The following is a 26,226-nucleotide window of genomic DNA, read 5'->3' on the forward strand; positions in this document are numbered from 1 at the left end:
CATAAAGAGATCCTGACTGACATGGACTGATGTAGAATTTCACGGTCTTGTCCATGACAATATATTTTCAAACTGGAATTGCTGCTGTCAGTGTACGTCAGTAGAGTACAAGGGACGGTATGAGCACAGCCTACACGGTTACCAGATTTTAGATGACCTGCTTTCCCCTATGGTATCATCCAACAATGCCAGATTTCTTCTCCTACACCTCCCCCCCCCCCCCCCCCCCCAGCTGTGTCAGATTACAATCCAAGGTGACGGAAACAGTCCACTTGTACTGATGGGAAGATCAGAAAAGGTAGAGATGGTTGAACTAACCCATTTCTCCTACGTTTAACTCGTTCACTCTGAGATTGAGAATTCTGTTTCTCGCTGTGCGGTGGCGTGAGTATTCGTGCTTCTTTTTATGTGAACGGCGCTGCTTTTCCTATTGCTCACTATGGAGCGGCGGTCATATTCAAACGCCCCAGGCTACTCTTTTCATATAGGGACCGTTTATTTTAATACTCTATTCTTTTAAAACATTGAGAGATCACATAAAATACTTTTACGCTACATTAATGATAAATTATGTGATATATCATTTATTCAGAAAGCTATGTCGGTGAAGAGTCACACAAAATTGTATTCAGAGATTTTCGTTGCGCCTGGCTGGTAGGCAATACATCACACTCAGAGTACTGCCTGTACCATAATTGACAGAGTCGATTGTGTGCCACTTGCAGCACACGCAGCCAGGTGGGAGAAGCTAGCGTGAGACACCAATGGTTTACGCCGGTGTGAATGTGTTAAAATGACTGGAAATCCTAAAAGTCCACTTGAGCTAATGAGAAATTCAGTAATACATGATACCACAACTAGCCCATTGTTGTTCAAAATGCCGTCTTTCAGCACACTTAATACACTCCTGGAAATTGAAATAAGAACACCGTGAATACATTGTCCCAGGAGGGGGAAACTTAATTTACACATTCCTGGGGTCAGATACATCACATGATCACACTGACAGAACCACAGGCACATAGACACAGGCAACAGAGCATGCACAATGTCGGCACTAGTACAGTGTATATCCACCTTTCGCAGCAATGCAGGCTGCTATTCTCCCATGGAGACGATCGTAGAGATGCTGGATGTAGTCCTGTGGAACGGCTTGCCATGCCATTTCCAGTTGGACCAGCGTTCGTGCTGGGCGTGCAGACCGCGTGAGACGACGCTTCATCCAGTCCCAAACATGCTCAATGGGGGACAGATCCGAAGATCTTGCTGGCCAGGGTAGTTGACTTACACCTTCTAGACCACGTTGGGTGGCACGGGATACATGCGGACGTGCATTGTCCTGTTGGAACAGCAAGTTCCCTTGCCGGTCTAGGAATGGTAGAACGATGGGTTCGATGACGGTTTGGATGTACTGTGCACTATTCAGTGTCCCCTCGACGATCACCAGAGGTGTACGGCCAGTGTAGGAGATCGCTCCCCACACCATGATGCCGGGTGTTGGCCCTGTGTGCCTCGGTCGTATGCAGTCCTGATTGTGGCGCTCACCTGCACGGCGCCAAACACGCATACGACCATCATTGGTACCAAGGCAGAATCGACTCTCATCGCTGAAGACGACACGTCTCCATTCGTCCCTCCATTCACGCCTGTCGCGACACCACTGGAGGCGGGCTGCACGATGTTGGGGCGTGAGCGGAAGACGGTCTAACGGTGTGCGGGACCGTATCCCAGCTTCATGGAGACGGTTGCGAATGGTCCTCGCCGATACCCCAGGAGCAACAGTGTCCCTAACTTGATGGGAAGTGGCGGTGCGGTCCCATACAGCACTGCGTAGGATCCTACGGTCTTGTCGTGCATCCGTGCGTCGCTGCGGTCCGGTCCCAGGTCGACGGGCACGTGCACCTTCCGCCGACCACTGGCGACAACATCGATGTACTGTGGAGACCTCACACCCCACGTGTTGAGCAATTCGGCGGTACGACCACCCGGCCTCCCGCATGCCCACTATACGCCCTCGCTCAAAGTCCGTCAACTGCACATACGGTTCACGTCCACGCTGTCGCGGCATGCTACCAGTGTTAAACACTGCGATGGAGCTCCGTATGCCACGGCAAACTGGCTGACACTGACGGCGGCGGTGTACAAATGCTGCGCAGCTAGCGCCATTCGACGGCCAACACCGCGGTTCCTGGTGTGTCCGCTGTGCTGTGCCTGTGATCATTGCTTGTAGAGCCGTCTCGCAGTGTCCGGAGCAAGTATGGTGGGTCTGACACTCCGGTGTCAATGTGTTCTTTTTTCCATTTCCAGGAGTGTATAATATTTCAGCAATTGCTCACATGCCCCCCCCCCCTCCCCAGTTCGTTATCATTATTCAAACATTCAAACAATTATGATTTTTAAACAATTATTGCTATGGCATCATCCAACAATGCCACATTTCTTCACCTACGCCTCCCCCCAGCTGTGTCAGATTACGATCCAAGGTGACGGAAATAGCCCACTTGTACTGATGGGAAGTTCAGGAAAGTTAGAGATGGTTGAACTAAACCATTTCTCCTACCTTTAACTCGTTCATTGATAGTGACCCTACCAAATATCTCACGAAATAAACATCAAATGAAAAAACTACAAAGAACGGAACTTGTCTAGCTTGAAGGGAAAAACCAGATGGCACTATGGTTGGCCCGGTAGATGGCGCTGCCATAGGTCAAACGGATATCAACTGCGTTTTTTTTAAACAGGAACCACAGTTTTATTACATATTCGTGTAGTACCTAAAGAAATATGAATGTTTTAGTTGGACCACTTTTTTCACTTTGTGATAGATGGCGCTGTGATAGTCACAAACATATGGCTCACAATTTTAGACGAACAGTTGGTAACAGGTAGGTTTTTTAAATTAAAATACAGAATGTAGGTACGTTTGAACATTTTATTTCGGTTGTTCCAATGTGACACATGTACCTTTGTGAACTTATCATTTCTGTAATGTTCGCACATGCATTGACAATGCGCTGACCCATATTGTCAAGCGTTGTCGGTGGATGACGATAGCAAATATCCTTCAACTTTCCCCACAGAAAGAAACCCGGGGACGTCAGATCCGGTGGACGTGCGGGCCATGGTATTGTGTTTCGACAATCAATCCACCTGTCGTGACATATGCTATTCAATACTGCTTCAACCGCACGCGAGCTATATGCCGGACATCCACCATGTTGGAAGTACATCGCCATTCTGTCATGCAGTGAAACATCTTGTAGTAACATTAGCAGAATATTACGTAGGAAATCAGCATACATTGCACCATTTAGATTGCCATCGATAAAATGGGGGCCAATTATCCTTCCTCCCATAATGCCGCACCATACATTAATCAGCCAAGGTCGCTGATGTTCCACTTGTCGCAGCCATCGTGGATTTTCCGCTTCCCAATAGTGCATATTATACCGGTTTACTTTACCGCTGTTGGTGAATGACGCTTCGTCCCTAAATAGAACGCGAGCAAAAAATCTGTCATCGTCCCGTAATTTCTCTTGTGCCCAGTGGCAGAACTGTACACGACGTTCGAAGTCGTCGCCGTGCATTTCCTGGTTCAGAGAAATATGGTACGGGTGCAACCGATGTTGATGTATTATTCTCAACACCGATGTTTTTGAGATTCCTGATTCTCGCGCAGTTTGTCTGCTACTGATGTGCAGATCAGCCGCTACAGCAGCTAAAACACCTACTTGGGCATCATCATTTGTTGCAGGTCGTGGTTGACGTTTCACATGTGGCTGAACACTTCCTGTTTCCTTAAATAACGTAACTAGTCGGCGAATGGTCCGGACACTTGGATGATGTCGTCCAGGATACCGAGCAGCAAACATAGCACACGCCCGTTAGGCAGTTTGATCGCAATAGCCATACATCAACACGATATCGACCTTTTCCGCAATTGGTGAAAGGTCCATTTTAACACGGGTAATGTATGACGAAGCAAATACCGTCCGCACTGCCGGAATGTTACGTGATACCACGTACTTATACGTTTGTGACTATTACAGCGCCATCTATCACAAAGCGAAAAAAGTGGTCCAACTAAAACATTCATATTTATTTACGTACTACACGAACATGTAATAAAAATGGGGGTTCCTATTTTTAAAAATGCAGTTGATATCCGTTTGACCTATGACAGCGCCATCTAGCGGGCCTACCATAGCGCCATCTGGTTTCCCCCTTCAAGCTAGACGAGTTTCGTTCCTTGTAGTTTATCCGCTTGACACTTATTTCGTGAGATATTTGGCCCCATCACGATCAATGGACCACCCTGTATATGCGTGTGCAGAAGTATTAGGATGGGAGAAAAGAGGAATGTTTTTACTGGCACAGCTGAGATCGCACAGTGAGCACGAGACGTGTGCAGGTAACGCACCTTCTGAGACAGGTTGATGGACTGGCCACCTGACCTGGCAACTCCAGAGTTCCGTGGCACCACTGATTCATCGTTGTTATTTAAACAACTTCGCCTTGGGTGTGAGACGAAGCATGAGGGATGTGTTCGACATTTTCATTTCAATAACTGGAGGTGTCTGCAGGCTTTGACGTCCATCGGTGTGCTGTTTTGAAGGCCACCAGGACTACAGACAAGTCACGTTACTTCACACTGTCCGTCCCAGAGTTCACAAGGGGATCATACGGCAATCGAATTCTTGTAATTTTTTATATTTATTGTACGTGAAGTTCAGAACTCAAATAGTAATTTCCCAGTATAGTTCGACGCAACTTTCAAAAATTCTCGAGAAAATAAACTTTGATATTTTCTGACCGTCGTTGATATACTAAAACAAGGCCGAGTTTTCTCGAGTGCCTGCGTGGCTGTGTGGTGGAATGTTCACATTTCAAGTGGGACTTTTAGGTTCGATTTTCAGCAGTTGTACATTTTTAAACAGAGGTGCATGTTCTACCAGCAATTCCGTGAAGTTCAAAATATATAAAGATAGAAGAAAAAATCAGTAGCGCTCGAGACGTAACCGCTGGTTCAAATCTCGTTTCGCTTATTATTTTTTTCGTTCATTTCGAATACCTACGTCATTTAAATATGAGATTCGTCTCATATATGCTAATTAACAGATATATAACTGTTATTTTTATAAAATATGCCCGTGTTCTTATTTATAATTATGTATCACACACATAAAACCCGTTTCCGTTCCAAATATTAACTCTTAATTACTTATCTCTTATAAAATTTTTTGCAAGGGCAGGGCCGTGTCATCGTAGGCTGACCATGTGAGGGTTGGCTTCTCCTCTCCTCTTCTTTCCCCAAAAACCTATGAACATCGCAATTATTTCTAGCGGAAAGCACCCATCATGACCACGATAGTACCTGTGTAACAGTTGCTCATACCGAATCAGAGGCTTTTCGAGGGTCAGTAAGTACTCCATCCCTCTCATTGTAGCATTTAGGAGACAGCTTCAGTTTAGAAAAAGACCAAACAATTAATATCAGTTCATATCAAATACACTCCACAATATATATTCTCTGTGACATACATATATATATATATATATATATATATATATATATATATATATATATATATATATATATATATATAAGACGGTCATTCAATAATTAAAGAGACAAATTGGTCTGGGGAGAAAACTGTTAGTAGGGCAAGATCGGTACTTTTATAGCTTTAAGTTGGTATCACTGGGGTGAGCCCTGATCAACTTATGTATCAGCATTGTTTTGTTTATAACATCAAAAATACATTTCAAGATGGCGAGTCCGCTTGAAACGTCCACATTAGTTGAACAATGTTGTCTTATTCGTTATTTACTTCAAATGGTTCAAATGGCTCTGAGCACTATGGGACTCAACTGCTGTGGTCATTAGTCCCCTAGAACTTAGAACTACTTAAACCTAACTAACCTAAGGACATCACACACATCCATGCCCGAGGCAGGATTCGAACCTGCGACCGTAGCAGTCGCACGGTTCCGGACTGCGCGCCTAGAACCGCGAGACCACCGCGGCCGGCCCGTTATTTACTTGATGAAGGCGAGAAACCAGTGAATATATACTGTAGAATGTCTAAAGTTTATGGTGAAGGTTGTATGAAGTGTGCAAATTTTTACAAGTGGGTAGAGCCGTTCAGAAATGGTCGCGACTCAGTGATTGACGAACACCGTTCTGGCCGACCAGTTGCAGTTTCAACTCCCTCATTTGAAAGTCGAATTGATAACATTATTCGTGCGGAACACTGTGTAACTGTGGAAATAATGCTTGATAAGAAACGTCCTGGCAGATTAAAACTGTGTGCCGGACCGAGACTCGAACTCGGGACCTTTGCCTTTCGCGGGCAAGTGCTCTACCAACTGAGCCACCCAAACACGACTCACGCCCTGTCCTCACAACTGTACTTCTGCCAGTACCTCGTCTCCTACCTTCCAAACTTAACAGAAGCTCTCCTGCGAAACTGGCAGAACTAGCACTCCTGAAAGAAAGGATATTGCGGAGACATAGCTTAGCCACAGCCTGGGGGATGTTTTTAGAATGAGCAAGTTTCTCAGGAGAGCTTCTGTTAAGTTTGGAAGGTAGGAGACGAGGTACTGGGTGAAGTAAAGTTGTGAGGACGGGGGGTAAGTCGGCTTGGGTAGCTCAGTTGGTAGAGCACTTGCCCGCGAAAGGCAAAGGTCCCGAGTTCGAGTTTCGGTCCGGCACACAGTTTTAATCTGCCAGGAAGTTTCATATCAGCGCACACTCGGCTGCAGAGTGAAAATCTCATCTCATTCTGGAAACATCCCCCAGACTGTGGCTAAGCCATATCTCTGAGGTCAACAGTCGCCTATAACTTAGAACTAATTAAACCTAACTAACCTAAGGACATCACACACATCCATGCTCGAGGCAGGATTCGAACCTGCGACCGTAGCGGCTGCTCGGTTTCGAGACTGCAGTGCGTAGAACCGCACGGCCACTCCGGCCGGCCTTTGAGATTCCCGCAGGAGGTCGAACGTGACCGTGCATTCGCAGTGTAGGTGGTGGATTGATACCCCACTGAGGCGACTCAGTTATGTGAATGCGCCGCGTATGTTCTTTCGGACATTTCCGACGTGGTATCCGCGAATTACGAGTAATACTCTTATCGAAACATTATTTACTAGTATTTAGGTACTCACAATTATGATAGAATCAAAGGAGAGCAGTTTCTCACCTTCTAATTTACGTCTCACTAGCGATTTTTCGAAATGATCGTAGCTATATACATTAACAGTGTTGTAACATTGCCATGTCTCCACTTGCACATACTTCTCATCGGCGAAGCCAAACTTGTTTTCTGGACCCATGTTCATTAGGATTTTTTGCTTATTTCATTATCCTCTACTCGCCCGTTTCGTTTGTACCTATAATAGTGAAACAGTCTGTATAAGAGGAATTAGGGAGTGCACGGAGGCATACGAGCAACATTGTTCCTTTCGCCCAAGTTGCGACGGTAAAAGAGAAGGGAATTATTGATATATTTCGTCATGCACTATACTAGTGGCTTTCGGAATATGTACGCAGATGCACACTGAGGTGAAATAAAAAAAGCCATGGGATACCTCCCAGTATCGTGTCGGACCTCCTTTTGCCCTGCGTAGTGCAGCACTTCGACTAAATTGTCATCGATCACGCCAAATGCAAATTCTGTTCACGTCACAGCGTCATCAGCAAACAGTCTGAGGCTGCTGCCCACGCTATTGTACAGACTGTTTAGACAACCAGAATTGACCTGTTACATTTGGCGGGGTCACTGCTAATGTTACCTCTGTCTGTGATGTTCACTCGTCGCCCACTCAAAACGGCCTCTAATCAGTCGCGTATTTGAGAACCTGTTCTGTATGTTGAGCGATCTATTAACGGTGTAAGCGTGGTACAGGTTCGAACGATTTCGTAAATCTAGGAATGTAGGATCTACCGGCTGGTCATTTCATTGTTTGAGCCAAACGTGAAGCTGATTGAGAGACAGCCTTCAGTTACAGTTCCACTAGGTTTTTATTATTTTAGGACTTCAGTGCATTTCTTACATAGCGTGTGAAGGTGTTACATCTATTCATCTTATTATCTGAGTACCAACAATGAGGTCATGGAAGAGAATAGCACAGCCGCAACGTAGGCAACTTCCTCATTGCTGCAAAACACTGATTCCATCTGATTGTCCTTAGGTGGCAGTGAAAGAAGAATACAAGTTATGATTTTTTCATGTGCACCAGGACAAGGACAAACATCAAACGTTATGTTTTATTTGAACTTCGGATATGTTTCGTTAATTTGAACTTAAAAATATCTAAGGCAATAGAAATAAAGAGGAAAAACCAAGTTGCCTACAAATAACATTCATTTTTTCAGATACAGCTGCACGCACGTGCTTAGAACGAGCTGAAAACCTCATGAACGCTCGTAAATTATATAACATGTTTCTGTCATTTACAGTCCGCCATCGCCTTGCAAGGGATGAAAGATGAAACTGTAATGAAAAAAAGAAAAGTAAAATAGTCTTCCCTCCTGTTCCCGTGACATAGGTACTCCACTGTTATTGCCACACTGTCCCAGTATAACAAAACAAATTCGGAACTGTCTCTCACAGAAGCTGGCACACTTCGCCGACGGGGCGTGTGACAAATGGAAATGTCAGCCTAGTGGAAAGACGTGAGGAAGCGAAAGGAAATTAGGAGAGAATTTCTTGTGGAAGCTTACCTGAAGTTTTTCGTTGTACGCGTGATTGTCATCGAATGTCATATTTTGGGGGAAACTCGCTCATGGGCCTATATGCCGCAGAACACATTTCATGCTCATCCCTGAAAGTATGTCACATGTCAGAGTGAATGACCTGATGTGAATGGCAGACGATATTCTGCGAAAAAAGTGAAGCACCGAGATTTATTTAGACGATACATGGATTAGCACGCATAAAATTGTGAATAAATGCTGTCGAAGTTGCAGTGTACAAGAAGCATTGTCGGACAAAATTACTGATGGTCTTTAACGGTCATAATCAATTAACAAGTGGCAATGATCAACTTTTACGGAAAACGGAACGTACACTGTTGGGACTTCAGTTTGCCTCTACGTCAGGTAATGAAACACAGTTTTTTTCACGTTCTCTCAAACGAGTAGCTTCAACAGTGTGTTTTTGCTACCATTTATCGATGTAGATTTCAAAGCAGGCACGCGTACCAAACTTTCAGTGACAAACTATCGCTGGAAATTTCGATTTCGATATAAACAGAGACAATACTGTTAGAGCATGGCATGCACTGTGCTCTGTTTTACAGGGCTCATACTAACAATTTTACTCTTTGTGTGGTAATAATTATTTTATTGTTTTATACACATATCATATTGAGTGGCAACCACTATTTTAATATTTATCGTGCAGATTATACTATATGCATACTCCCATAGATCTTCATGTGTTTATGTAATTGTTGTTGTGGTCTTCAGTCCAAAGACTGGCTTGCTGCAGCTCTCCATGCAACTCTATGCTTTGTAAGCCTATTTATCTCAGAGTAACTACTGAAATCTACATCCTTCTCAATCTGCTTAGTGTATTCATTTCTTGGTCACCCTCTACGATTTCTATCCTCCACATTTCCATCCTGTACGAAATTGATGATCTCTTGATGCCTCAGAAAGTGCCCTGCCAACCGATCCCTTCTTCTAGTCAAGTTGTGCCACAAATTCCTCTTGTCCCCAGTTTTATTCAGTATCTCCCTATTACTTACGTAATCTACCCATTTAATCATCAGCATACTTCTGTAGCACCACATTTCGAAAGCGTCTATTCTGTTCTTGTCTAAGCTATTTATCGTCCATGGCTACAATTCATACAAATACTTTCAGAAAAGATTTCCTGACACTTAAATCTGTAGTCGATGTTAACAAACTTCTCTTCTTCAGAAACGCTTTCCGTGCCATTGCCAGTCTACATTTTATATCCTCTCTACTTGACCATTATCAGTTATTTTGATCCCCAAGTAGCAAAACTCATTTACTACTTTAAGTGTCTCATTTCCTCATCTAATTCCCTCAGCATCATATGATTTAATTCGATTAAATTCCAATATCCGCGTTTAGCTTTTGCTGTTGTTCGTCTTATATCCTTCTTTCAAGACACTGTCGATTCCAAACTCTTCGCTATGTCTGACAGAATTATAACGCCATCGTAGACTTCAAGGTTTTTGTTTCTTTTCCCTACATTTTAATTCCTACTCCAAAATTTTATTTGGTTTCCTTCACTACTTGTTCAACGTACAGATTGAATAACATAGTTGATGCTACAACCCTTTCTCACTACCTTCGCAACCATTGCTTCTCTTTCGTGCCCCTCGACTATTATAACTGTCTTCTGGTTTCTGTCTAGATTTTAAATATTCTTTTGCTCCCTGTATTTTGCCCTTGCCATCTACAGAATTTGAAAGAGATTATTCCAGTCAACATTTTCAAAAGTTTCCTCTACGTCTACAATTGCTACAAACGTAGATCTGCCTTTTCTTAACCGAGCTTCTAAGATAAGTTCCTAAGAAATCCAAACTGATCTTCCCCGAGGTCGTCTTCTACCAGTTTTTTCACCGCCTGTAAAGGTTTCGTGTTAGCATTTTGCAACCGTCACTTATGATACTGTCAGCACCTCCTTCCCATGGAATTGAAATTATTATATGCTTCTTGAAGTCTGAGGGTATTTCGCCTGTCTCATACATCTTGCTCACCAGATGGAAGAGTTTAGTCATGGCTGGCTTTCCCAAGGCCCTCAGTAGCTGGCTTTCCCAAGGCCCTTAGTACTTCTAACAGATTTACTCCTGGGGCCTTGTTTCTACTTACGTCTTTCAGTGCTCTGTCAAATTCTTCAAGCATTCCATAATATTGCCCTCAAGTACATCTCCCTTGTATAGACCCTCTACATACTCCTCCCACCTCTCGGCTTTCCTTCTTTGCTCAGGAGTGGTTTTCCATCTGAGCTCTTGATTTTCATACAGGTGTCTCTCTTTTCTCCAAAGTTCTCTTAAATTGTTTCTGTAGGTTGCATCTATATTAGCACGTACTGATATATGCTTCTCAATCATTACATACACTCCTGGAAATTGAAATAAGAACACCGTGAATTCATTGTCCCAGGAAGGGGAAACTTTATTGACACATTCCTGGGGTCATATACATCACATGATCACACTGACAGAACCACAGGCACATAGACACAGGCAACAGAGCATGCACAATGTCGGCACTAGTACAGTGTATATCCACCTTTCGCAGCAATGCAGGCTGCTATTCTCCCATGGAGACGATCGTAGAGATGCTGGATGTAGTCCTGTGGAACGGCTTGCCATGCTATTTCCACCTGGCGCCTCAGTTGGACCAGCGTTCGTGCTGGACGTGCAGACCGCGTGAGACGACGCTTCATCCAGTCCCAAACATGCTCAATGGTGGACAGATCCGGAAATCTTGCTGGCCAGGGTAGTTGACTTACACCTTCTAGAGCATGTTAGGTGGCACGGGATACATGCGGACGTGCATTGTCCTGTTGGAACAGCAAGTTCCCTTGCCGGTCTAGGAATGGTAGAACGATGGGTTCGATGACGGTTTGGATGTACCGTGCACTATTCAGTGTCCCCTCGACGATCACCAGAGGTGTACGGCCAGTGTAGGAGATCGCTCCCCACACCATGATGCCAGGTGTTGGCCCTGTGTGCCTCTGTCGTATGCAGTCCTGATTGTGGCGCTCACCTGCACGGCGCCAAACACGCATACGACCATCATTGGCACCAAGGCAGAAGCGACTCTCATCGCTGAAGACGACACGTCTCCATTCGTCCCTCCATTCACGCCTGTCGCGACACCACTGGAGGCGGGCTGCACGATGTTGGGGCGTGAGCGTAAGACGGCCTAACGGTGTGCGGGACCGTAGCCTAGCTTCATGGAGACGGTTGCGAATGGTCCTCGCCGATACCCCAGGAGCAAGAGTGTCCCTAATTTGCTGGGAAGTGGCGGTGCGGTCCCCTACGGCACTGCGTAGGATCCTACGGTCTTGGCGTGCATCCGTGCGTCGCTGTGGTCCGGTCCCAGGTCGACGGGCACGTGCACCTTCCGCCGACCACTGGCGACAACATCGATGTACTGTGGAGACCTCACGCCCCACGTGTTGAGCAATTCGGCGGTACGTCCACCCGGCCTCCCGCATGCCCACTATACGCCCTCGCTCAAAGTCCGTCAACTGCACATACGGTTCACGTCCACGCTGTCGCGGCATGCTACCAGTGTTAAAGACTACGATGGAGCTCCGTATGCCACGGCAAACTGGCTGACACTGACGGCGGCGGTGCAGAAATGCTGCGCAGCTAGCGCCATTCGACGGCCAACACCGCGGTTCCTGGTGTGTCCGCTGACCCGTGCGTGTGATCATTGCTTGTAGAGTCCTCTCGCAGTGTCTGGAGCAAGTATGGTGGGTCTGACACACCGGTGTCAATGTGTTCTTTTTTCCATTTCCAGGACTTTATGTCTAGCTGTTTTGCACTTCCTGTCGATCTCTTTTTTGAGACGTTTGTATTCCTTTTCGCCTGCTTCATATACTGCATTTTTATTCTTTCTCTTTCATCAATTAAATTCAATATCTCTTGTGTTACCCAAGTATTTCTACTAGCGCTCGTCTTTTTACCTACTTGATCCTCGGGTGACTTCAATATTTCATCTACCAAAGCTACCCATTCTTCCTCTACTGTATTCCTTTCCCCTGTTCTTGTTAATCGTTCCCTAATTCTCCCTCTGAAACTCTGTGCAACTTCTAGTTCTCTCAGTTTATCCAGGTCCTATCTCCTTAAATTCATACCTATCTGTAGTTTCTTCGGTTTTAAACTAAATTAATAACCAATTAATTGTGGTCGGAGTCTACATTTGTCCCTGAAAGTGTCTTACAATTTGAAACTTGGTTCCTAAATCTCTGTCTTACCATTATATAACCTGTCTGAAACCTTTCGGTGTCTCCAGGTCTCTTCCACGTATACAACCTCCTTTCATGATACTCAAAGCAAGTGTTAGCGATGATTAAGTTATGCTCTGTGCAAAATTCTACTAGGCCGCTTCCTCTTTCATTCCTTACACCCAGTCCCTATTCACCTGCTACTGTTCCTTCTCTCCGTTTTCCTACTATCGAATTTCAGTCCCCCGTGACTATTAAATGTTCGCCTCCTTATCTCTTTGAATAATTTCTTTTATGTCAACACACATTTCTTCGATCTCCTCATCATCTGCGGAGCTAGTTGGCATATAAACTTTTACAATTGTGGTAGGTGTGGGCTTCATGTTTATCTTGGCTACAACAATGCGCTCGCTATGTTGTTCGTAGTAGCTTATCCGAGTTGTTATTTTTTATTCAGTATTAAAACTTTTCCTACATTACCGCTATTTGATTTTGTATTTATCACCCTGTATTCCCCTGACCAGAAGTCCTGTTCCTCCTGCCACCGAACTTCACTAATTCCCACTTTATTTAATTTTCACATTTTTAAATTTTCTAACCCACCTGCCCTTGTAAGCCATCTGCCATTTCACATTCCGATCCGTAGAACGCCAGTTTTATTCTCCCGATAACGATGTCCTCCTGAGTAGTCCCGTCTGCAGATCAGAATGGGGGCCATTTTACCTCCAGAATAATTTATCCAGGAGGACACCATCATCATTTAACCATACAGCAAACCTGCATGCCGTCGGGAAAAATTACAGCTGTGTTCTCCCCTTGCTTTCAGCCGTTTGCAGTACCAGCACAGCAATGCTGTTTCGGTTACTGTTACAAAGCCCGTTCCGTCAATCATCCAAACTGTTGCCCCTGAAACTACTGAAAAGGCTGCTGCCCCTCTTCAGGAACCACACGTTTGTCTGCCCTCTCAACTCTCAGATACCTGTGCTCTGTGGTTGTGCTGAGGGTACGGCTATCTGCATTGCTGAGGAAAGCAAGTCTCCCTACCAACGGCAGGGTCCATGGTTCACGGGGAGAGGATGTGCTTATAGAGAGACGAATCGCATGAGCAGAGGCCTTGGTTGTTGTCTTGATAATACAATTTTATTCATGGATTTATGTGCCTGACAATTAGCTAAAATAGCCCAATAATTGTTTACACTAACTGACATATACCGTCTAGCCGAAAGTAATATAATATTGCGAAAAATTTCAAGAGACTGTGGAACCAAATCCGCAAAAAAACATTAAGACCTTGAAATCTTTGTACTCATGGCGTTTTGCCTCTTTATTATAGTTAGAACTGCTATTTACTTTTCTTAAGATAAGAGTAATATTGGTAATAAAAAAAGTACACTAAGGTGTGTACTTGTTGCTAAACTTTTATCAGAATATGAATTTTCGTGCAAAGACGTCTGGACGATGCTGTAGGATACAAAAGATACACTTACGCTGAATGATGCGTACTACAAACGCAGTTGACCTAGGACGCTTCATTAAGCCTAGTTATCGGATTTCCAGTTCAGATTGTGGTATATTTGTAATTTTATACATTGAACATCACTTAAATTTTGTATTCATTTGTAACTATGCAGGGCACCGCTTCCCAACATCTAATGGCAATCAATTTGTCTTTTCTTATTCTTAGACCTGTATTACCTGCCAAAATAATAAAATTTGTATCTCGTGACTGTGCAAACAGAATGGAAAGAAGAAGTAACAAAAAATCCTATGAAACCATACAGTGCTTCATGCCCGACAGAGTGTCTATTCCGATGTGATACAGAACAAACTGACAGGTATTAATGTTTACCATGTAGAAATTCCGTAGTAGTTTCACCTTAGCATACACAGTTCACATAATCAAAGAACTGTCATAACTAATAACTTCAGTTTTACTAACTGCTACATTTTCTGTCAAGATAAATATTAACTGTCCAGTTGCCAGTCATTTAAAACCTCAAAACAATTGAATGTAGTCGTTTCAAATATGGATGTTAATATAGTTCGATTAATTTATTAGCGGTACTACACTAAGCACTATAACACTTATTTTTAAGAGAACTGATTCCATTGGAAACCCTTTTCTTAGAGATGGAGAAGGTAGTAAAATTTTATCAAACATGTTTTGGAATGTTGTTCTTACAAAATGTATTTATTTATTTATTTATTTATTTATGCATTTATTTTACCTGGCAAGATTAGGGCCTTCTGTCCCTCTCTTACATCTAACCAGGCATACTCAGATTGAATGAGTTACAGTTTCTAGATAACATTAAGGACATATAGCGTATTATGCAGTATTGATGTTAAAGAAAAAAATAGATATTATAACAGTAGTACAATGATAAATATAACAATAAAAATAATTATAACAACCAATAATAATAATAATAATAATAATAATAATAATAATAATGACTATGTATATGAAAGTAAACATACTCTTCTTTTGTGAATGTCAGTCCCATTGTTAGTTGGGAATTTTCTCGTTATGTTCTTGCAGCTTGTGAGTTATTGTCATCGAGCAGAGACATAAGACGAGAGAATGGGGTGAAAGAGATATACACTCCTGGAAATGGAAAAAAGAACACATTGACACCGGTGTGTCAGACCCACCATACTTGCTCCGGACACTGCGAGAGGGCTGTACAAGCAATGATCACACGCACGGCACAGCGGACACACCAGGAACAGCGGTGTTGGCCGTCGAATGGCGCTATCTGCGCAGCATTTGTGCACCGCCGCCGTCAGTGTCAGCCAGTTTGCCGTGGCATACGGAGCTCCATCGCAGTGTTTAACACTGGTAGCATGCCGCGACAGCGTGGACGTGAACCGTATGTGCAGTTGACGGACTTTGAGCGAGGGCGTATAGTGGGCATGCGGGAGGCTGGGTGGACGTACCGCCGAATTGCTCAACACGTGGGGCGTGAGGTCTCCACAGTACATCGATGTTGTCGCCAGTGGTCGGCGGAAGGTGCACGTGCCCGTCGACCTGGGACCGGACCGCAGCGACGCACGGATGCACGCCAAGACCGTAGGATCCTACACAGTGCCATATGGGACCGCATCGCCACTTCCCAGCACATTAGGGACACTGTTGCTCCTGGGGTATCGGCGAGGACCATTCGCAACCGTATCCATGAAGTTGGGCTACGGTCCCGCACACGGTTAGGCCGTATTACGCTCACGCCCCAACATCGTGCAGCCCGCCTCCAGTGGTGTCGCGACAGGCGTGAATGGAGGGACGAATGGAGACGTGTCGTGTTCAGCGATGAGAGTCGCTTCTGCCTTGGTGCCAATGATGGTCGTATGCGTGTTTGGCGCCGTGCACGTGAGCGCCACAATCAGGATTGCATACGGCCGAGGCACACAGGGCCAACACCCGGCATCATGGCGTGGGGAGCGATCTCCTACACTGGCCGTACACCTCTGGTGATCGTCGAGGGGACACTGAATAGTGCACGGTACATCCAAACCGTCATCGAACCCATCGTTCTACCATTCCTAGACCGGCAAGGGAACTTGCTGTTCCAACAGGACAATGCACGTCCGCATGTATCCCGTGCCACCCAATGTGCTCTAGAAGGTGTAAGTCAACTACCCTGGCCAGCAAGATCTCCGGATCTGTCCCCCATTGAGCATGTTTGGGACTGTACGAAGCGTCGTCTCACGCGGTCTGCACGTCCAGCACGAACGCTGGTCCAACTGAGGCGCCAGGTGGAAATAGCATGGCAAGCCGTTCCACAGGACTACATCCAGCATCTCTACGATCGTCTCCATGGGAGAATAGCAGCCTGCATTGCTGCGAAAGGTGGATATACACTGTACTAGTGCCGACATTGTGCATGCTCTGTTGCCTGTGTCTATGTGCCTGTGGTTCTGTCAGTGTGATCATGTGATGTATCTGACCCCAGGAATGTGTCAATAAAGTTTCCCCTTCCTGGGACAATGAATTCACGGTGTTCTTATTTCAATTTCCAGGAGTGTATAAGAGGTAAATAGTTTAGAGGAAGAGAAATAGAATGGTAAAATTCGAAGCTGTGATGGAGAGGAGAAAGAAAGAGATGGGAGGGGCACAACAATGGTGGCTATACCGTCCCTAACATGTAAGTTTTGAGTTCCCTCTTGAATCTTGAGTAGTTCTGAATAAGATCACAGGGGAGCGCGTTCCATAGTCGTATGGCCGAGATGGAGAATGACACCGAGAAAGATTTTGTGTTATGTAAAGGTACAGCCAAGACGATAGACGTATCCGATCTGGTGTTGCGATTGTGGAATGATGATAGGTGTTTAATTTGAGAAGATAAGTATTGGGGGCACCAGTGGCTAAGAAATCGATGAAGTAAGCACATCGTGTGGAGATCGCGTGCCTTATGTGGTCGTATCCAACCTAGCTGGGAGTATGAAGGACTGATATGATCATACAACCGAATATTGCACACGTATCGAACGCAAGCATTCATCACAAGCTCGAGGCATCTAGAATTTTCACTATTTGTGCCGTGTTGAACTACATCGTAGTAGTAAAGATTAGGCAAGACTAGTGTTTGGACTAATTTTTGTTTAACATGGGTTGGAAATATTTTTCTAAATTTTTGAATTACATGTAGGGAGGAGAGTGATTTCCGGCAAGCTGTTACTGTTTGTTCTTCCCAGTTTAGGTGTTCATCCAAGATCATTCCAAGGTCTTTTATTGTTTTTTGGTATGGTAGTTGGGTACCACTGAGGAGTATTTTAGGGACTGTTTCCCGAAAGTACAGGCTGATTAACTTTGGATGAGATATAAGTATGACCTGGGATTTCTTGGGGTTTAGTTTCAGACCTATGTTCTGTGCCCATCGAGAAACAGAGCAAAGATCTGCGTTCATACTCGCTAATGCGCCAGCAATGTTTTTGGGGCTTTCACTTATGTACAGTTGGATGTCGTCGGCATAAAGATGGTAGTTGCAGGAGTGAATCACTGAAGAAATATCATTAATGTAAGGTATTCTCTAAATAAACATTCAGTCAAAAAACTATTAAATGCATAAATGTTTCTTCATTTTCTCAGTTTAATTTTTTTATATTTTAGCTGCATGTCAAATAATTCTTAACTTGTTGCTACAGGGACTTACATTTCTTTAATATGTTAACTGGCCAGCATCTCATCACCCCTTCTGCGTGTGCGTGGTCAACTTTGTATCTTCAAATGGGAACTCCCTATTCTTAAAGTATTTTGGATTCTACGACAAAAAACACGAGCCGTTTACTCAAACTATTGTTTCCCATTCGTGGTACATGGCACTATAATCGACAAATACCAAGTGTGACTGTTCTTGCATTTGATTCAACGAGGGTTGGAACTTTAATAGTGACAGCTATTTATTTACAGCTTGTACAAAATAGATATGTGTTTCAAAGTTTTACTGACCCTCGAAATAGCCACCAGCATTGTGTGCAACCGGTTGCCAGCGATGTGGAAGTCGTGGGATACTCTTAGCAGGGCCAGTTGTGTTGGCAGTTCGAGCGGCGTGGTCTGTTGCTCAAGTTTGTAGCAGTTCTGAAGCGAATGCCCTGAATTGTTTCCTTCAGTTTAGAAATCGAATTGAACTCACGAGGGCTTAAGTCAAGGGAGTGCAGTAGGTGGTATAGCACTTAGCAACCCCATCAGTCAAACAAATCAGTAACAGCTTGCACTGTACGTGCTTGAGCATTTCACGGACAGCGCGCCCCCTCCCGCCGGAGGTTCGAGTCCTCCCTCGGGCATGGGTGTGTGTGTGCTACAAAAATCGTCGTGAAATAGACCGCGCACCTAGAACTGTCAATACAGCTGGAACTGCTAAGAGTACCGATATCCTAAGACTTCCACATCATTAGCAACGGGTTATACACAATGAGGATGACCACTTTGAACGTCAGTAAAATTTTGAAACTCGTATCTATTTTGTACGAGTTGTAAATAAATGGTTGCCACTATTAAAGTTCTAACCCTCGTACGTTTCATTTACGATGCAAATACAAACGTTTGTGTTCTAACGATTGATACTGATGTTTAAACGTTATTTGAGTGTTGCAAATGTGATTATGCAGTATAAATGATGTGGTTAGACTTTGATATTTCTCGCAAACAGGCTACTTGTGTGGGAACCTGGTTTTCTGTTCCATACGGAGTTGATTGTGGTGAGTCCACAAACCATCGGTGGCCGCCCTCGAACCCCACCATCAAGATGACTGATTCTGGTGTGTGTTTGCATCCACACGATGTAACCGTCGTGCTAGACGCCATGCTGATACCGGCGGAATACAAACCACAACCATTTTAATTATGTAAAATGACCATGAAGTGATTTTGATAGGCGCCCCTGCCAGGGATGCGGGATACTCACTGAAATCAAACATCCTAGAGGTGAGAGGCAAGGGGCTCACCGAAATTAAACATCTCAATGGTGACAGGCAAGGGGTGTCGCTGACATCAAGCACCCTAATGGTGAGAGGAAAGGAGATTTAGCGATATCAAACATTCTGATGGGGACAGGAAACTATGAATTCCACGTCGTTGTTCTGTTCAAGCCAAACGTAGTTTCCAACCAGACGTTGAAATGGTTAACCATTCTCTACTGTACAATCAAATCTGCAACACGAAAGTAAATTTCGAACACAAATGTCAACCATTGAACACAGAGGATTACACATACATCGTAAATGAAATATGCATCGATTATTAATTGCAAAAGACAGGCATACTTGATATTTGTTGGTTGGAAGCTATCTACAACGAATGGAAAACAATGGTTTAAATAAACGAACGCATTTTTTGGTTGTAGAATCCGAATATGCAAAATAAATCTGGGTTCCCATTTAAATACAAAGTTGATGCCAACCAAGTAGAAGAGGTGTCTAGGAGATGGCTAGTTATTGCACAGATGGTCCCTTTACTAATATTAACTTTCCACCTAGAACATTTTTTTTTCGTACGGTGCCTCGTTTTCGATATATTTAATTGTCTCAGGTTAAAACAAGCATCCCGTACCATTAATAATAACATGAAATCAGTTTATAAGTAGCAATAAAATTACATATAAAAGTAAGAGAACACCATAGTTAAATATAAGCAACAATGGTTACAGTGATAATTAATATGACAAGTCTATTGTAAATATATACTGATACTATAACGACTTTACTCACAATTCTACAGAACAGTTGTCATGTTATCAACTTACACTGTGATCATCATCATTATTTAATATTAATTTCAGTATGCTCTTCCCTTAATTGGTATAATATTCTGATTTTTTTAGCATTTAATTGAGTGACAAATTCAAATTTCAGGGCATCATTTTCCAAATTAGTCTGTTTCTGTGTTGTAAAACAATTAGTTTTTTCATGTATGGCCTGTTCATTATGTACTGCATTCTGCACTGTTGAATTTCTCAGTGCCTGTTTCGTTTAACACTCTTCTTCGTTTTCCACTTATTGCTGTTATCTTTGTCAAAACTCTTGATATTAAATATTATCAGCCAAGCATTTTGATCTTAGAGATACATATGTATAGGATTCATAGTATGATTTTTCACTAAGGTTGTGTTTGTAAAACATAACTAATGTCAGTGCTACTGGTTGTCTCAGACATGGCAGCAGCTGTGTAAGGGGACTTAGATTGCATGAAATGGAATAGATAAAGGCCTCTAATATTATTCTGGAAGAGGTATATCTAGACAAAATACATTAAAATCTCCACTTCCTAATACTTCTTTCTAATTACACATTTTACAGCTTCTTAATGCATTAAGGTCTTTCATAGATATCTAAAATTCACCAGGGAGGGCCTGTACTTTGTGAGTTGTATTATTAATGAACTTACGTATTTTGTTCAATACAACAAAAATGCTAATCAATGCTAAATATAGGAGTATAAGTCTTAGCTATCTAATTCAAGTGCAGTTGCCCATTTCTCTATATCTGACCTACAGTAATACTAAGCTATATCAAACAACATCCATCATTTACATTTCAGTGCTTAAATGCTGTTCAGGAAAACATAGCTACATAATTTGTAGGGTGCAGTGTATATAAGCAAATCATAAGTTTATTTATTTAATTTTGTAAGCATATAATATTTGTGTGTAACGAATTTACTTTAATTTCTTTTTAACTTCAAAGCATTCAAGCCCAGAATATCCAGTTACACCGATTTCTCTGAATTTTGATAATATGTATGTTTTTTGATTGGGTCTGCCTATAGGAAAGCACAATTTTGTTTTATATCCCAAACATGTTTCACTGTTTCACTGAAGTTGCAACATAAAGAACGTTCTTTACTGTTTGTACACATGAAAATATTAGTTTTTAAAATCGTAATTACAATTTTTTTTGAAGAACACATAAAGTTATGTATTCATACCTTTTTACCACATGGTGTGATTTTCCTGAGAGATTATGTTTTATAATGCTTGTTTTCTTTCACAGTTTGTCTTCTGAAACCGGATACAACATAATGTAGACAAATTATATAAGCAAAAATTACTATTTTCAAGCTGTTATGGCTATGCCTGAAGTTAATTAATTCTACGTTGAAGGTTGTGTTTGTGTGTGTGTGTGTGTGTGTGTGTGTGTGTGTGTGTGTGTATTTGTGTGTGTGTGTGTGTGTGTGTTGCATGTGTGTGTGTGCACTTGTGGCTGTGTGTGAAGGGTAATTTTTGGGGAGGGGGGTTCAATAGGTTGGCGTTATCTAAAAATGGTTTCAGGTCAGAGAACAGAGTTCCATTGCAGAAAACTGTGTTCATTTATAATTTCTATGGCTTTTTGGATTTGATAGTTTTCTTCAATTATTATTTTTTGTAGGGGCTGTTGTTGCATTTGAGAATTTTCAAGTCAGTATTGATGTCTGTTTGGCTATGTTCTTGTCCATAAGGTGTTCAGCAAATGTGGAATGACAGCCGTTACTTTTTAATGGTCTTCTGTGTTCTGTTTATCTGTTATTAAAGTTTCTGTTTGTATGTCCTGTATAAACTGATTTACATTCCTGACATGTTAGTTGGTAAATACCAGATGTGTTGCGTTTGTCTTTGCTTGTATTGGTTGTCATTAGTTTTCTCTGTGTTGAGTTGTCTGTCCTGTAGGCTATTTTTAGCCCTTGTTTTTTTGAGTGTGTTGCCTATTCTATGGGCTGTTGTGTTGCTGTAGGTGAGAGTGAACCACTCGTTTGTTGTTGTGGGTATTTATTGTTCAACTGTGCTCATATGTGTGTTCTGTGTGTTTATAAGTTGGTGCGAGGGCTTTTGTTTATGTGTGTTGGGTGTCCTATAATTTCGTTTTAATTTTGTTTATCTTTATTGTTTATCTATAGTGTTTGTATCGTATCAATTCTCTACACCTTTTTTCTGATTGTCTGTAATTCATTGTTATTGTTGTTTTCAGTGAGTGAAGTTTTGTTCAGTCTGTGCAGCATGTATTGGAAACTGGTTAGTTTGTGCACAATCAGATGATTAGAATGTTTCTGAATGGCTGTGCTGGTGGTGGTCACTTTCCTGAATATGAAGAACTGGTATTGGTCGTTGTGTCTGAATACTGTGAGGTCAAGAAAATTTAACATTTTGTCGTTTTCTGTTTCTATGGTGAATTTTATTTTTGTGTGGACTTTGTTTATATCATTATTGAGTTGTTAGATGTAACTGGGTGTTTCGCGCAGAGGGAATATGATATCATCTACATAATGATATCAATATATTATCTGGTCTTGTTTGGGTGTTACTACTGTTTCAGATATTTTATTTTCAATGTGATTGAGCAAAACGTTGGCTAGGAGTCCACTGACTAGTGACCACATTGGAAGCCTGTCTTCTTGTGAGAAGAACTGATTGTCAAATGAGAAATAGTTTTTCTCCGTGATTTGTTTTAGAATGCTAGTTATTTCTCTTATGTGGGGTTTGGGAATTCTGCCTCTTCTTCTAATTGTTGTTTGATGATATTGATGGTGTCTGTGGTGGGGATGTTGGCGTCCGTTGATGTGATGTCAAATGATGTGAGTGTGGCTGTTGTGGCTGTGTTGATATCTTTGATTTTTTGTATCGGCTCTTCAGTGTAGTGTATGCTTCTGTCTCCGGTTTTCACGTCTTTCTCCCTTCTGCTATATTTCTATGTAGCTGTCACTGCTGATATCTTCTCTAATTTCATGTATATTAGTTATGGTCTTCATCTAGTTCTTTTTCCATCGAAATTTCCCTCTATTACCGTTTATAGGAGCACATCATGTCTCAATAGGAACCCGGTTGTATGAACTCTTCTTTTTACAGTAGTGTTCCATGAATATCTCATTTCCCCCATCCTTTTAAGGACTTCATCATTCTTGGTCTTATCAGTATCCAGAGCCCAGGTCTCAAAGCCATGCAATGCTCCAATCCTGGGCTTTCTGAAACCTTTTCTTTTAGGGGTTAGTATCTTCTTCTTTTTATTGAAGGCACTTTTTATTTGGGCAATAGCACTCTTTGCTTCTTCCACCTCTACTGGTCTCGCTTCGTAAATAAATAAATGAATCAAGCAGGTATAGTAGTCACGGGCTTTGGATTGCTACCCCTTGTCACAAACCATCACCTTTGCCATAGACTAGTTTAGTTTCATGTCACATGTTTTTCCAATAACTCTACACAGTTTACTTAACGGGGCTCCAAGGTACTGTTCAGTTTCAACTAAAGCGTTTATGTCATCAGCATATCAATTTCTTCTGCCACTTACTACATTTATATCTACCTGAATTTTTAAAGTGCCTACCCTATAAACAGATTAAAAATAGCGGGTGACTGTGCACATTCTTGCCGGACTCCTTTTTGAACCTGTGCTTCTTCTTGTGTTAAGCGCCCACCAATAACAGCTATGTTGTTAGTTACCTATTGGGTGTCAGCCTCTATCTGTAATTATCTCTGTTTTCTTCTATGTCTAAAGGATTTTCCCCATTTCACATCATCAAATGCTGGTATTTCCAAGGTTTTCAGGACAGCCACAAGTCACATTCAGTATGTTTTATTGACCGATTTCGCTCTTCAGTTTAACAAGCGCGTGAGCAGAAACTCTGGAATTTACAGTTTAAAGTAAAGTAGCAGGCTGATAACATTGTCGGTGCCAGAGATTAACACAAAGAAGAAATCGATATATGCCAATTAAACCTGTGGCGCCGGCAATCTAATCACCCAACTACTGCAAATTCCAGATTTCTGACGATGCTCTTGTTAAATTACAGAGTTAAGTCGGTCAATAAAATATACTGAGTGTGACAGTGCCTAATCTGTAAAGCTTTAATACAACTGTCGCTGTTTCACCTATAGACAATGCCACTCTCGTTAGTATTCCCTCTTTGCCTTCTGGTCTTTTTTTCCGGAAGCCGATCTGATATTCTGAGAGTGCGGTTTCAACTTTCAGTTGGTAATTATTTTCGATGTGTACACAACTAGGGTAAGCAATCAGTAACTTTCCCATTTCAAGAAATTCGATTTTCTAGGGATGGGAATTATAAGGTTCCTCTCAGTATCCGTGGATGGTTTTCATACGTGCTACAAAGAAGAGTATACATCCGGTCATTCACTTCCGCTCCTTCAGCGTTGAGACATCCTTTGAAAATATTGTCTATTCGGAGGCTTTATCATTTCTCAGTTTTGAAAGGCTAGTACAAATTTCCCTTTTAAGATAAATTCATCAATACAGTAGCATCTATTTTTTTCCTTCTTTAATGGTAATCTGAGACAGTCTTCAGTCGCATTACCTTAATATACTGTTTTCATATTCCAGAATGAGATTTTCACTCTGCAGCGGAGTGTGCGCTGATATGAAACTTCCTGGCAGATTAAAACTGTGTGCCGGACCGAAACTCGAACTCGGGACCTTTGCCTTTCGCGGGCAAGTGCTCTACCAACTGAGCTACACAAGCCGACTTACCGCCCGTCCTCACAACTTTACTTCTGTCAGTACCTCGTCTCCTACCTTCCAAACTTAACAGAAGCTCTCCTGCGAAACTTGCTCATTCTGGAAACATCCCCCAGGCTGTGGCTAAGCCATGTCTCCGCAGTATCCTTTCTTTCAGGAGTGCTAGTTTGCAAGGTTCGCAGGAGAGCTTCTGTCAAGTTTGGAAGGTAGGAGACGAGATGCAGGCAGAAGTAAAGCTGTGAGTAGCGGCCGTGAGTCGTGCTTCGGTAGCTCAGTTGGTAGAGCACTTGCCCGCGAAAGGCAAAGGTTTCGAGTTCGAGTCTCGGTCCGGCACACAGTTTTGATCTGTTTTCATATTCTTGCAATTTCATCATCATCATGCAATACAATACTATTTTAATCCCTAACTGTCCTATCCCTGCTTCTTTTGTCTCCAAAAAAATATTTGCCGAATTTATATGCTACATTTAAGCTTCCCTCGTTCATATTCTTGCAATTTCATCATCATCATGCAATACAATGCTATTTTAATCCCTAACTGTCCTATCCCTGCTTCTTTTGTGTCCAAAAAAATATTTGCCGAATTTATATGCTACATTTAAGCTTCCCTCGTTCATATTCTTGAAATTTCATCGTCATCATGCAATACAATGCTATTTTAATCCCTAACTGTCCTATCCCTGCTTCTTTTGTCTCCAAAAAATATTTGCCGAATTTATATGCTACATTTAAGCTTCCCTCGTTCATATTACCTTCCACTTTCGAATCAAATACTCTCAATGTATTTTTAATTTTTTATCTTGACTTGTTTTTCATAATTTTTGTACTTCTATTAATCTCCTAGTTATCTGAGATCTGTGGATCCTATTTTGCTCCACTATATTCAGGTGTTCGGCAGTAATCCATTGCTTTAGTTTCCTTATCCTATATTTCATTTCTGCTTCTAAGATACTAGTTTTAATCGACAAACAACTTACTTAGATGTCATTACAGTCTACCTTTCGTCGTATTTTGAGCTTTTAAACAGTTCCAGTGTGATTTTGTTTTATGATTTAGTTAAATTCGATTTATATCTGCTACTTTTCATGATATTTTTAAATTTTAGCAAGCTTTTCATCGTAACCAATACATTATCACATTTCACATCGGGTAGCATCTACTTTCATTGAAGTTATTTTTAAACCTTTTTTTTTAATGATTATGAAGTGAATCTCATATTTATTGCTGTCGTCAGGTGTTTTCCATGTATAAAATCCCCTTTGGGCGATGGTTGAAACACATGTTCAGTGAAGCAAGGTTTATATCTATGGCAAATTTCACAACCTTTACTTCCCATTCATTCCTT

The 26,226-nt window shown here is 42.3% G+C and overlaps 1 non-coding gene across 1 annotated transcript; it reads right to left on the reverse strand.

Moving 5' to 3' along the window:
- Nucleotides 1–6,309: 6,309 nt before the first annotated feature.
- Nucleotides 6,310–6,384, reverse strand: Trnas-cga (transfer RNA serine (anticodon CGA)). Its single transcript has one exon. It is a non-coding gene; the product is annotated as a tRNA-Ser (tRNA).
- Nucleotides 6,385–26,226: the final 19,842 nt, after the last annotated feature.

The sequence above is a fragment of the Schistocerca gregaria genome, chromosome X (assembly GCF_023897955.1).
Source record: "Schistocerca gregaria isolate iqSchGreg1 chromosome X, iqSchGreg1.2, whole genome shotgun sequence".
In the NCBI taxonomy this organism is placed as follows: domain Eukaryota; kingdom Metazoa; phylum Arthropoda; class Insecta; order Orthoptera; family Acrididae; genus Schistocerca; species Schistocerca gregaria.